This window comes from Dendropsophus ebraccatus, chromosome 8 (genome assembly GCF_027789765.1).
Source record: "Dendropsophus ebraccatus isolate aDenEbr1 chromosome 8, aDenEbr1.pat, whole genome shotgun sequence".
In the NCBI taxonomy this organism is placed as follows: Eukaryota; Metazoa; Chordata; class Amphibia; order Anura; family Hylidae; genus Dendropsophus; species Dendropsophus ebraccatus.
In genome coordinates, this window is record NC_091461.1 from 94,451,947 (window position 1) to 94,464,592 (window position 12,646).

Genomic DNA, 12,646 nt, shown 5'->3' on the forward strand with positions numbered 1-12,646 from the left:
TGATGTAAACAAGTCACCAACTTTGTAATACCAGGAGGGATAATCACAGTGAGTTCATCAACTACTTGACCTCAGATTAACTCTCCCAGCATTACAAAGAAGCTACAAAGTTGCAGATACAGCCGGCCAGGGTCTTGTTTACATTAGCCATCTCGAAAGATGGTGGAAGGAGAGGGGAAATCTCTCAGTTTTTTGTGTCTTCAGCAGAAAGCAGCAGCTCAGAACTGGAAGAAGGATTAGCTGACAATTATCTACTATAATCCGTATAAGGTCCTTTGTGCCCTTTGGAGTAAAAATTATCCTTCTCTTACCTCATGATAATGGTAAATAATAGCACTCCTGGCTATTAGTATTAATACATATGTTAATGACTTTAGATGAATAATGTAATTATTATTATCCTTTATTTCCGTTGTTTTCTTTGTGTTATATCTTTATTTTGTTATTGGATCTTTGACTTTGGATCTATATGTGTACTATGTTATATTATTGTGTTGATGTGGCACTATAGTGCTTTATTCATGTTTTACTAAAATGTGTTTTTGAAAAATATTAAAAACTGTTGAACTAGAATTGGAAGAAGGAGACTAATTGGATAATATGTCAAAAAGAAAATGTTAGTGTCATTATGAGCAGCAACATATGAAAAGTTATGTTTGAGTGGAATACCCTTTTAGGGTACCTTCACACATACCGACTCGCAGCAAAAAATTAGCTGCAAGTTTCTGCTACGAGCCGAGGTCCTGGAAGGCCCCTATCACTACATACAAGCAGTGGTCTGAAAGACCGCTGCGTGTATGTAATGCAGCCGCCCCCTTAACCCCTTCGGCTCCCACACCTGTCCCGCCAATCAGTGTGTTGCCCAGCCGCAGCCACCGATTGGCTGGGAGGAAGAGCAGGGCCCTGGGACCCCGTGCAGCCAAAGGGGTTAAGGGGGCGGCTGCATTACATACACGCAGTGGTCTTTCAGACCACTGCTTGTATGTAGTGATAGGGGCCTTCCAGGACCTCGGCTCGTAGCAGAAACTCGCAGCGAGTTTTTTGCTGCGAGTCGGTATGTGTGAAGGCACCCTTAAAGAGAATTGTCAACTACAATTCATGCTAAACTGCTGACACTGTTAGATAGCTGTTATGACAAGGAGACACATTATATATACAGTGAAACCTCTATTAGCCGACCACCCAATTTTGCACAAAATTATTTATATGTTAGGTGGGGGGTAGGGGTGGGGGGTCTTGTCAAAGAAAAAGTATAGATATTACAGAATTGACTTTATACATATATAATAATGAAAGAGCAGACAATCATATCTTTTATCATGTGTTAAATAGGACAGCATTCATACAGCAAACAGTACTGTATTGTGAACTTTTTTTTTCGTATATCCTACATATGGGAAGTATTTCCCAGGCCTAAAACTATTCTTGGAACTGAATGCAGTACAAAATAAGTACAGTACCAGCTGTGTATACTATTCTACTGCATCACTGGTATCAGCTATATACACCATTCTATTACATCACTGGTATCAGCTTTATACACTAGTCTATTACATCACTGGTATAAGGATCTGTACACCATTCTTTTACATCCCTGTTATCAGCTCTATATACCATTCTATAACATCACTGGTATGAGGATCTATACACCCCTCCCCTCTCTCCCTGTCAGCCTCCCCTCTCTTCCCGCCCTCTCCTGTGTGGGCCTATTAGCTTTCTTCTATATCCTAATACCCTAGCCATGTCTGGCTAGAGTACCGCAAGAGAGGGGCTGAGGAACATCGAGACTACAGTCCTATCTGCATTGGGTTGATGTCTTCTTCTTCTGCTACCTCTGAATGCAACGCACAAATAAATGAGGTCATCTACAAACCAGTAGTCAAGCTAAGTGCATAGGCCTCAGGGTAATCCCAACAGATAGCTCTACCCACACACCGGGGCATACATCACTGGATCTATGTCACTCTGTGCCTATAGACAGCATTGGGCAGAGGTTCATACCCATGTGCCGTAACCCAGGGTATTGAGATGTTGTACAGCAGGTTGGCTTTTGGTGTTTTGCTGGTTAACTTGTAAAGGTGGCCAGGAGTGGTGTTACCCACCCCTGGACACAGGCACTGGCACTTGTAAAGGGTATCTCAGGGTGTGGGTGCAGATGAGGGTGCAAATGCAGGTGCAGCAGAAGTCCAGCACCTAAATTTCACTTCAATGCAATACAGTTACTTCAGTGCAATACATTTAACAGCAACACACAGCTCATTAGAAGTAGGGACAGGTGACAGCAGTGCTTGAGGTAGTGACTTGAAAGGGGAAATAGTAGACGAGTAGCTAGACTTAAATAAGGTATAGGGGCCGTCTTGGGGACCTTGTCTCAGTAGTTGTGTACTCTGCCAGGATAGCGTAAATACAGGGTGTGACTTGTTGAAGATCTTCATACTCATGGTCAGAAGCAACTGTAGTAAAAGACCGCCTTTTGCTAAACCTGCTCAGCGACTGCCAGGTTTGAAAGCATGAGTCCCAGACCTATACAACTGGGTAAAGCTAACTCCTCGAGGCTTCCCAAGGTAGTCGAGTGCAGATCAGTAGGGTACTTCAGATGAGGCTCTTTGCCCTACTGGGGGATCAGTCTCTTTACCTTTTTGTAGCCTGTCCTAGACAAGGTTAACCTAGCAGACGGTTACTCCACCTATGGGTTTATCAGTGCAGACTGGTTGCTAGGGGCAACTAAGACAATTCTACTTTACACCAGTGTGATAAATCTCCCCCTTATTGTCTCCAAAGAGTATATATACTCGACACAGCAGTATATCTCCAGCTCTTAAAGGGGTAGTCCACCCAAAAAAAAATTCTTTCAAATCAACTGGTGCCATGAAGTGCCAGAGATTTGTAATTCACTTTCTATTAAAAAATCTTAAGTCTTCTAGTACTTATCAGCTGCTGTGTGTCCAACAGGAAGTGGTGTTTTCTTTCCTGTCTGACAAAGTGCTCTCTGTTGCCTCCTCTGTCCATGTCAGGAACTGTCTAGAGCAGTAGCAAATCCCCATAGAAAACCTTTCCTGCTCTCCAGACTGGAAATAATACAACTTCCTGTTGGGCATACAGCAGTTGATAAGTACTGGAAGGCTTGAGATTTTTTAATAGAAGTAAATTACAAATCTCTGGCACTTCATGGCAGCAGTTGATTTGAAAGAATTTATTTTTGGTGAACTACCCCTTTAACCCCTTAAGGACAGAGCCTGAAATGGCCTTAAGGACCGGAGCAAATTTTATGAATTTGACCAGTGTCACTTTATTCATTAATAACTTCGGGATGCTTTTACCTATCCGGCTGATTCTGAGATTGTTTTCTCGTGACATATTGTACTTCACATTTCTTGTAAATTGGAGTCGATACTTATAACGAATCTTTATGAAAAAACCCAAAATAGCGTGAAAAATTGTGAAAAAATGCATTTTTCCAACTTTAAAACTTTTCTGCTTATACAGAAAATGGTTATACCACATAAATTATATATTAAATAGCATTAGCAACATGTCTACTTTATGTTGGCGGCATTTATTAAACTATATTTCATTTTTTTTAGACAATAGGAAGCTTAAAACATTAGCAGCAAATTTCCAAATTTTCAGTAAAATTTCAAAATCAGATATTTTTAGGGAACTGTTCAGGTTTAAAGTGTATTTGAGGGGACTGTGTGTTAGAAAGCCTCACGAAGCACCCCATTTCAGAAACTGCACCCCCTAAACTCTGCAAAAGCACATCCAGAAAGTTTTTTAACCCTTTAGGGGAGTCACAGAAATAAAAGCTAAGTGTGTAAGAAATTTGAAAATTTTAATTTTCTGTGCAGAGATTTTATTGTAATCCAATATTTTTCATAATTATAAACCTATTACCAGAGAAATGCACCCCAATATTGATTGCCCCATTTCTGCAGTTTATAGAAATACCCCATATGTGGCCCTATTGCGCTATTTGACGCAACCACAAGCCTCAGATATAAGGGAGCGCCTAGTGAATTTCAATGGCTCCGTTATTTTTGGTCATTTTTGACTGTACCACTTCAGGTTGGCAGAGGCTCTGGGGTGCCAAAACCTAAAAAACACCCCTAAAGGGACACCATTTAGAAAACTACACCCCTCAAGGAATGTAACAAGGGGTGCGGTGAGCATCTGGACCCCACAGGTGCTTCACAGATTTTCCAAACAATATGGCTTGAAAAAAGACTAAAGTATTTTTTACACTAAAATGTTGTTCTAGCCTTCAATTTTTCATTTTCACAAAGGGATAAAAGGAAAAAAAAAACACAAAACATGTAGCGCAGTTTCTCCCGAGTACGGAAATACCCCACATGTGGACATAAAGTGCCAAGCGGGCGCAGGACGAGCCTCCAAAGGGAAGGAGCGCCAATTGGCTTTTGGAAGCTGGATTTCACTGGAATGGATTTCAAGGGCCATGTCGCATTTACAGAGCCCTCGTGCTGCCAAGACACTGGAAACCCCCCACAAGTGACCCCATTCTGGAAACTACACCCCTCAAGGAATCTAACAAGGGGTGCAGTGAGCATATGGACCCCACTGGTGACGGGCACAAATGTGGAAAAATGTGACGTGAAAGTGAAAATTTTCATTTTTTTCACTTTCATGGCACAAATGTGCCCGTCATCCAGGGGTCCATATCCTCACTGCACCCCTTGTTAGATTCCTTGAGGGGTGTAGTTTCCAGAATGGGGTCACTTGTGGGGGGTTTACAGTGTTTAGGCAGCACAAGGGCTCTGTAAATGCGACATGGCGTTCATCATCCATTCTAGCCAAATCCAACCTCTAAAATCCAAATGGCGCTCCTTCCCTTCGGAGGCTTGCCCTGCACCCACATGGCGCTTTATGTCCACATGTGGGGTATTTACGGACTCGGGGGAAATTGCTCTACACATTTTGTGTGTTTTTTTTCTCTTTTAACCCCTTGTGAAAATGATAAATTCAAGGCTAGACCAACATTATAGTGTAAAAAATTTAATATTTCATTTTCACGCCACATTGTTCCACATTTGTGCCCGTCACCAGTGGGGTCCATATGCTGACTACACCCCTTGTTACATTCCTTGAGGGGTGTAGTTTCCATAATAGGGTCACTTGTGGGGGGTTTAACTGTCTTGGCAACACAGGGGCCTTTTGAATGCAACATGGCCCCTCGAAATCCATTCCATCCAAATCCAGCCTTCAAAAACCAAATGGCGCACCTTCCCTTTGGAGGCTTACCCTGCACCCGCATGGCGCTTTATGTCCACATGTGGGGTATTTCCGTACTCAGGGGAAATTGCTCTACACATTGTGTTTTTTTTTATCTTTTAACCCCTTGTGAAAATGAAAAAATCAAGACAAGATCAATGATTTAGAGTAAAAATTTTAAAAAAATTACACTAAATGTTGGTCTAGCCTTGATTTTTTTCCATTTCCACAAGGGGTTAAAAAAGAAAATGAACACAAAACGTGTAGGGTAGTTTCCCCTGAGTACGAAAATACCCCACATGTGGACATAATTTGCCATATGGGCACAGGGCAAGTCACCAAAAGGACAGAGCGCCATTTAGAGGCTGGAATGGAGGATGGAGGCCATGTCGCAATTACAAAGCTCCTGTGCTGCCAGGACAGTGGGAACCCCCCACAAGTGACCCCATTCTGGAAACTACACCCCATAAGGAATCTAACAAGGGGTGCAGTGAGCATATGGACCCCACTAGTGATGGGCACATGTGTAGGACATGTGCCGTGAAAATAAAAAATACCATTTTTTTCATTTTCACGTCCCAAATGTGGCCGTCACCAGGGGGCCATATACCCGCTGCCCCACTTGTTAGATTCCTTATGGGGTGTAGTTTCCAGAATGGGGTCACTTGTGGGGGGTTTCTACTGTCCTGGCCGCACAGAGGCTTTGTAATTGCATCATGGCCTCCTCTAATGGGAATGGCGGCCATACCTACATAGCTGGGAAAAAGGGACAATTCTAATTTATTTGGGGGTATTAGGGCAATTATTAGTTTATAAGGTTGGAAATGACAGGTGTCCATCAAATTCAACCTGTGTTGATCCAGAGGAAGGCAAAAACCCCTCGTGAGGCAGACGACAGTAGCCTCATCACAGGGGAAAAATTCCTTCCCGACTCCATATTGGCGATCAGAATAATCCCTGGATCAACGTGACCCCTGAAATAGGAATAAGGGACAGAATTTAGATAATGTAGAACCCCAGTGACGTGTGGTGCGCCTTGGAGCGATCCAGTATGCAGAGGCCGGGGTGATCAGGACAGGTGTCACACTGGTAAATGGTGTCCTTCCTGATCCCCCTGTTACTCCACACTCTGCACTTCTTCTGGGGTCTCCTGTTCTCCAGTGTGGGGGACGTCACCTGGAAAATGTTGTCCTGGTGCGATACGGGGTCCTTCATATCCAGAAGCGCTGGGTCCGCTCCATGGCTGCTAAATATTAGGGCTCTATTACTACTTCTGATATGTTCGGATCGTGCCGCAAGCTACAGTAGCTCGGGCAGCGAGGGAGCGGAAGAGGGGGTGCTGGTATAAAGGTTATCCCCGTACAGGTGGTGACCTTTATCCAGCAGTGGGATGATCAGTTCCCGGACGATCTTCCCACTTGTTCCGAGGATGGGGGGGGGCGCATCTGGGGCTGGATTCGAGTGTCCCTTCCTTCATACACTCTAAGGGTACGTGCACACTGCGGAATCGCGAAGGATAACCCTTTGTGCATTCCGCAGTTGGCACCCGCCGGCGGACTGATGCAGGCGCACGTCTCCGTCCGTGTCGTAGACTCCATTCTATGCACGGGCGGATTCCGCTCTGCGTCCAACGTGTTGATGGAATGACGGATGATGGAATCCGCCCATGCATAGGATAGAGTCTATGACACAGGCGGAGACGCGCCCCTGCATCAGTCCGCCGGCGGGTGCCAGCTGCGGAATGCACAAAGGGTTATCCTTCGCCATTCCGCAGTGTGCACGTACCCTAAATCTGTAAGTGTACCCTGAGGTACTCTCACAGAGTTTGTAGAATTTCACGCCATACCGTCATCTCTTATTGGGACGGTACTGGCGGAAAAGACGTGTCTGGGGGGCAGCGTACGCTACGCTACTCCCAGACACGTCACTGGATGATGAGGAGGATGAGGATGAATGGAGGAAAGAAGGACCCCCCATTCATCCTCACTGGCTGTTTTGGTGTCGGAGGCAATAATAACGTATGCGTCCGACACCGAAAACACCCTGGGGGCCATCTTTATATGGGGATTGGTATATGGGGTATGTAGTGGTGTAGTGTAAAACTTTATTCAATGTAGTGTGGTGTAATGTAGTGTTTTTTTACGTGTTTTTTACAGTAAGTATACAAAAAAAACCTACGCCAAAAATGGTGTTGCTGATGAATGCCGCACTTATGTTCGGCACTTATCAGCAGACCGTGGCAGTAGGATATAAAAAAAAAACACCCTACGCCAAAAAGGAGGAGTTGCTGATTAGCAGCGCACTTTCGTGCGATGCTGATCAACACTCAGCGGCGATAGGGTGCGGAAAATAGAAAAAAAAAAAATTGGGAAAAATTTTTTTTTTTTTACTACATTCTGAACATCCCTGTAGTGGCTGATACGTGTATTACACTTATCAGCCGCTAGGGGGCAGCAGAGCGCAAGATCCGAAAATAGACGACGCTGGAGCCGGAAAAATACGAAAATAGACGACGCTGGAGCCGGAAAGAGACGATCGGGACTCACGGAAGAAGCCGAAGATGAAGAGGACGCCGGGAACCCGGAAGACGCCGATCAGGACCCCGGGACAGGTGAGTAATGTACAAATACCTGCTCCGGACCCCTCAGCTACCTAGCTGAGGGGTCCGGAGCAGGTATTTATTACTTGTGGGGACTTTGATCGCCGTGAACGGCCGGCCGGCTGGCCGGCCGTTCACGGCGATCGGGACGGTGGTACCGTGACCACCATTACTTTTTACAGTAATGGCGGTCGGTGCCGTCCTCGGACAGCACCGACCGCCATTTTTTTCCGGGTCATCGGGCCACCGATGGCCCGGAAAGGTTCCGATCGCCGCTATGGGCTTATCAGCCAATAGCGGCGATCGTCGGCATGGGGGGGGTTAACAACCCTCCATGCCGACAGGGAGAGATGGCCTGCTATGTATTATAGCAGGCTATCTCCCCCGATCGGGACCCGGCCGGCCGCGGCGCCCGTTTAAAGGGATGACGTACCGGCACGTCATGGGTCCTTAAGTGACAGTGATCCATGACGTGCCGGTACGTCATGGGTCCTTAAGAGGTTAAAGTGTATGTCAGGAATGTGTAGTAGCCTGGTGTGAATTGGGCCTGTTTTTACTTTTGTGTGTCACGCCCACTTGCTGCTCAGCTTCCTAGAAGTGCAGGAGTTAAAGGAGAAGTCAGGCCAAAACTATTTTTTAATAGGTTATTACTTATGGAAAGTTAGGCAAATTTCTAATGTACATTAATTATGGGAAATGCACATATAGGGCTATTTCCCTTAATTTAGTAGATCAGGGAGACTTCAGATTCTCTGAAATTCTGTGACATCACGAACCGGGGGTGTAATTACAATGGAGTGTCCAGCAGGGGGCGCACTATATATAGAAGTCAATGGTACTCATTGACTTCTATATATAGTGCGCCCCTGCTGGACACTCCATTGGAATTACAATGGATGTGTATGTGAATGTAATATACAGTATGTTTTTGATTGAATATATTTATGGAATACTTTGGGGAGCAAGTGTCCTTATTTCCCAAAGTATTCCATAAATGTAATCAGTCAGTACATTTGGAGGGCACCGAGCAGGGAGGGAGAGAGGTACATCTACCTCCCCCTCCCTCCCTGCTTAGTGCTGCTGCCATACATACACACTGTACTACTCCCCCATCATTTGCTCATAGTATGAGCAGATAATGGGGCAGTAGTACCATGGACGATCTCCATGGTAAGCCCGCCGAACCGCTGTTCCCCGCCACCGCCCGCCCACCGCCGCCACTGCTGCTTTGGACTACTACTCCCATCAACCGTTCATAGCATGAGCAGGTGATGGGAGGTAGTAGCTTGGTTATCACTATTACATGCAGCCATCATGCCCCTCCGCTTCCCCCTCTTCCTCCTTCTTCCTGGATCTGGTCAAACTTTAACCCTATCCCATGGCTGACTCCCCGCCCGTCCGATCACAAATACCGGCTCCCGGTGCTTCCCCTTTCCCACACATGCTGGCCGGGGCACCAGGAAGCACCGGGAGCCGGTATGTGTGATCGGGTGGGCGGGGAGTCAGCCATGGGATAGGGTTGAAGTTTGGCCGGATCCAGGAAGAAGGAGGGGGGAGCTAAGAGGCATGATGGCTGCCCTGTGATGAGCGGCTCCCCCCTGCGCGGCATCAGCAGCATCAACCATGTAATAGCGATAACCAAGCTACTAACTCCCATCACCTGCTCAAGCTAGGAGCAGTTGATGGGAGTAGTAGTCCGGGGAGTGGTGGTTCGGCGGGCTTACCATAGAGATCGGCCATGGTACTACTCCCCCATTATCTGCTCATACTATGAGCAAATGATGGGGGAGTAGTACGGTGTGTATGTATGGCAGCAGCACCGAGCAGGGAGGGAGGGGGGAGGTAGATGCACCTCTCTCCCTCCCTGCTCGGTGCCCTCCAAATGTACTGACTGATTGCATTTATGGAATACTTTGGGGAGCAAGGACACTTGCTCCCCAAAGTATTCCATAAATGTATTCAATCAAAAACATACTGTATATTACATTCACATACACATCCATTGTAATTCCAATGTGTCCAGCAGGGGCGCACTATATATAGAATTCAATGGTACTCATTGACTTCTATATATAGTGCACCCCCTGCTGGACACTTTATTGTAATTACACCCCCGGTTCGTGACTTCACAGAATTTCAGAGAATCTGAAGTCTCCCTGATCTACTAAATTAAGGGAAATAGCCCTATATGTGCATTTCCCATAATTAATGTAATAACATATTAAAAAATAGTTTTGGCCAGATTTGTCCTTTAAGCTGATTTCAGCTGGACTTGATGCAGCTGAGTGGGCTTTTGAATGACTTGTTCCTCTGCCTGTCTGGAGCCTGGAGGATAAGAGCGCCGGTGCAATGAGTATCTGGGTTGGGCTCTTGGTCAGTGCTGGCTATTAGGTTTCATACCCTGTTCCCAGCTCCCCCTGTCTATTCCTGCGATCCCCGTCCTAACTCCCTCTGCTCGCTCGACCTTGTTACCTGACCTCTGGCTTGACTTTTTGACTATCCGATTGTTACCTGATTCTGTACTACGCTGCCCGTTTGGTTCTGACCTTGCTTGTTTGACTATCCCATATTGTGTTTGTTTGTCTGTCTTTTTCTGTGTACACGTATCCAGCCCAGGGAATGTCTTCGTGGTTGTCAACGGCCACCTAGGGCCGCTTGAGGCAAATAGGTAGGGACAGTTGGTGGGTTCAGTTTCAGGGCTCACTGTTGTGTCTTGTCCCTGCCTCCCCTGTCTTGACAGTGTACCTGTCGTTATAACTTTTAAAATCTAAATCAACAGTAGATGTGATATAAATCAAGTTTGCAATATACAGTACATTCATTATTTTCTTTGTTGTAAAAAAAAAAAAAAAAAACTGTTGGAAAAACAGACTAAACACAGGAATTCCGGCCAGTGACAGAGAGTCACGGCTCAATGTGTCCATTAATCACATGACTGCCTTCTCTATGAGCGCTTAGATGGCCTGGGATACACAGGACTTCCTGTTTTCTGAGAAAAAAAGGAAGTGCTGTTTTCTTCATGAAAAATAAATAAAAAATAATGTATATGCGAATGTATATTGCAAACTTTATTGCAAGCTTTATATTACATATACTTTTGGTTTAGATTTTGAAAGTTATAAAGTCACTGCTGTGCCAATAGCCCCCATGATACTCTTAACATCTGCCCCCCTGGATTGCGCGTGGCAACAACTGTTCATATGATAAAACGGTTAATATTAGAATGTACACATACAGAATGTAACATAAAATCAAGAAAACAACATAAATAAAGTAAATTACTGGTATGCTGGAGGAAAAGAACTTCCCGCAAGAGCCTACAATCTACAGGGGGGGGGGGGGGGAAGGTGACAGCAGATTATCGAGAAGTCTTCAAATAAACAGGTTACCAATCCATGTAGCTATACTGAACGTTGAAGGTGAACAGTACACTTAATACAGAAAATGTATTATAGAACAAGTACTTGGTAGAAATAGTTGTCTGTGGTAGAAAGTGCTTTGTAGAGGTAGGTGCTTTGCAAAAAAAAAGGAAGAGGAGAGGAGTTGCCAGAGGAGCCCTACCCAAAGTAGAATATGTGCTCTGCTGGAACATGAGTATAGATAAAAAAAGATAAGTAATACTCGTACTCACGTATAGACTATAGTCTGACCGCCTTCTTCCCCCTAGTTGTGTAGATCTCGTCCTAAATGGGTAGCACAGGCCCCAGTCGTCGGTTATCTGGGTGTAGCAGACTTTCAATATTACCCAGTTGTCCTGCGCTGCGCAGTAGGATTCATAGACCAATTTAGGTCCTAATGGGGTCAGTTCCTCTTGTTTCAGGAGTCTGCCCTGAACATTTAGAAAGGTTGCTGGCATGGGCTAGGGTTATCCTAGGTGGTTTCTTTCCCCTAAGGTGAACTTAGCAATGTTTGACTCCATGCCGAAGGTGGTTGGCCGAGGCACAGCCGGACCTTAGAGTGTTGTTTTGTGACGCCAGTGCCCTTGAGGCACACAGGTGTGATAGCACGCCTGCTTTGAGGGTTGAAGGCCAGTTGTACCCTTTTCCCCTGTGGTCAGTGTCCTGCCGGGCTGCTACTGGGTCCCTTGGGTTAGAGTGATCACAGAATGCCAGAGCGGTATAGTGACCCTCCCGGAATGTAGGACCCACCACCCACAGAAAAGGGAAGTGTCTCAAGGTTACGGTGTGTGCTGTATTGGTGGGTTGCGAGGAATCACAGAGTCTCTTTGACTTAAAGAAGGCTTGTTTACTAGTTGTAAATGTGCAGCAGGTCATACAGAATAAGCAGTATGAGGTTCCTGTGGATAAAGCACTAAATAACACACTTGACAATAGTTCCCAATAAATACTCGACAATACAGCAATCTGATCAGTAGTAGAAGTGCAGTGTAGGATATAGTCGTGCCCAACCCATGTAGTACTGTGCTCTGCCGGGATGTTGGACTATGAGGTAGAATACTTAGAAGAAGAACACCACCTGTGTCCGTGTATTGACCTTGTCTTCACACCACCTTATGCCCACTAGACTTGGCTTAACCTTCCTAGAGGGTGACACAGGCCCCAGACCTTGTTATCTGGGATGAGCAGAATGCTGAGGGTTCCCTGCTGACACCTGCCCTGCGAGATATAGTTCATAGGCTTTGCCCAACTTTGCTCTATCTAGATAAGTTCCTAGCTCTTTGGCTGTCGTGGATACTGTCCTGATCTGTGACACTCCTTGTCCTCGGCTTGGGTTGAGGTTGTCTCTGGCTTGTCCTCTCTTGAGTGGGTGAAGAGTGCCACAGAAGAAGTAAGGAGGGAGGTGATAGGAAAGAAGAAAACA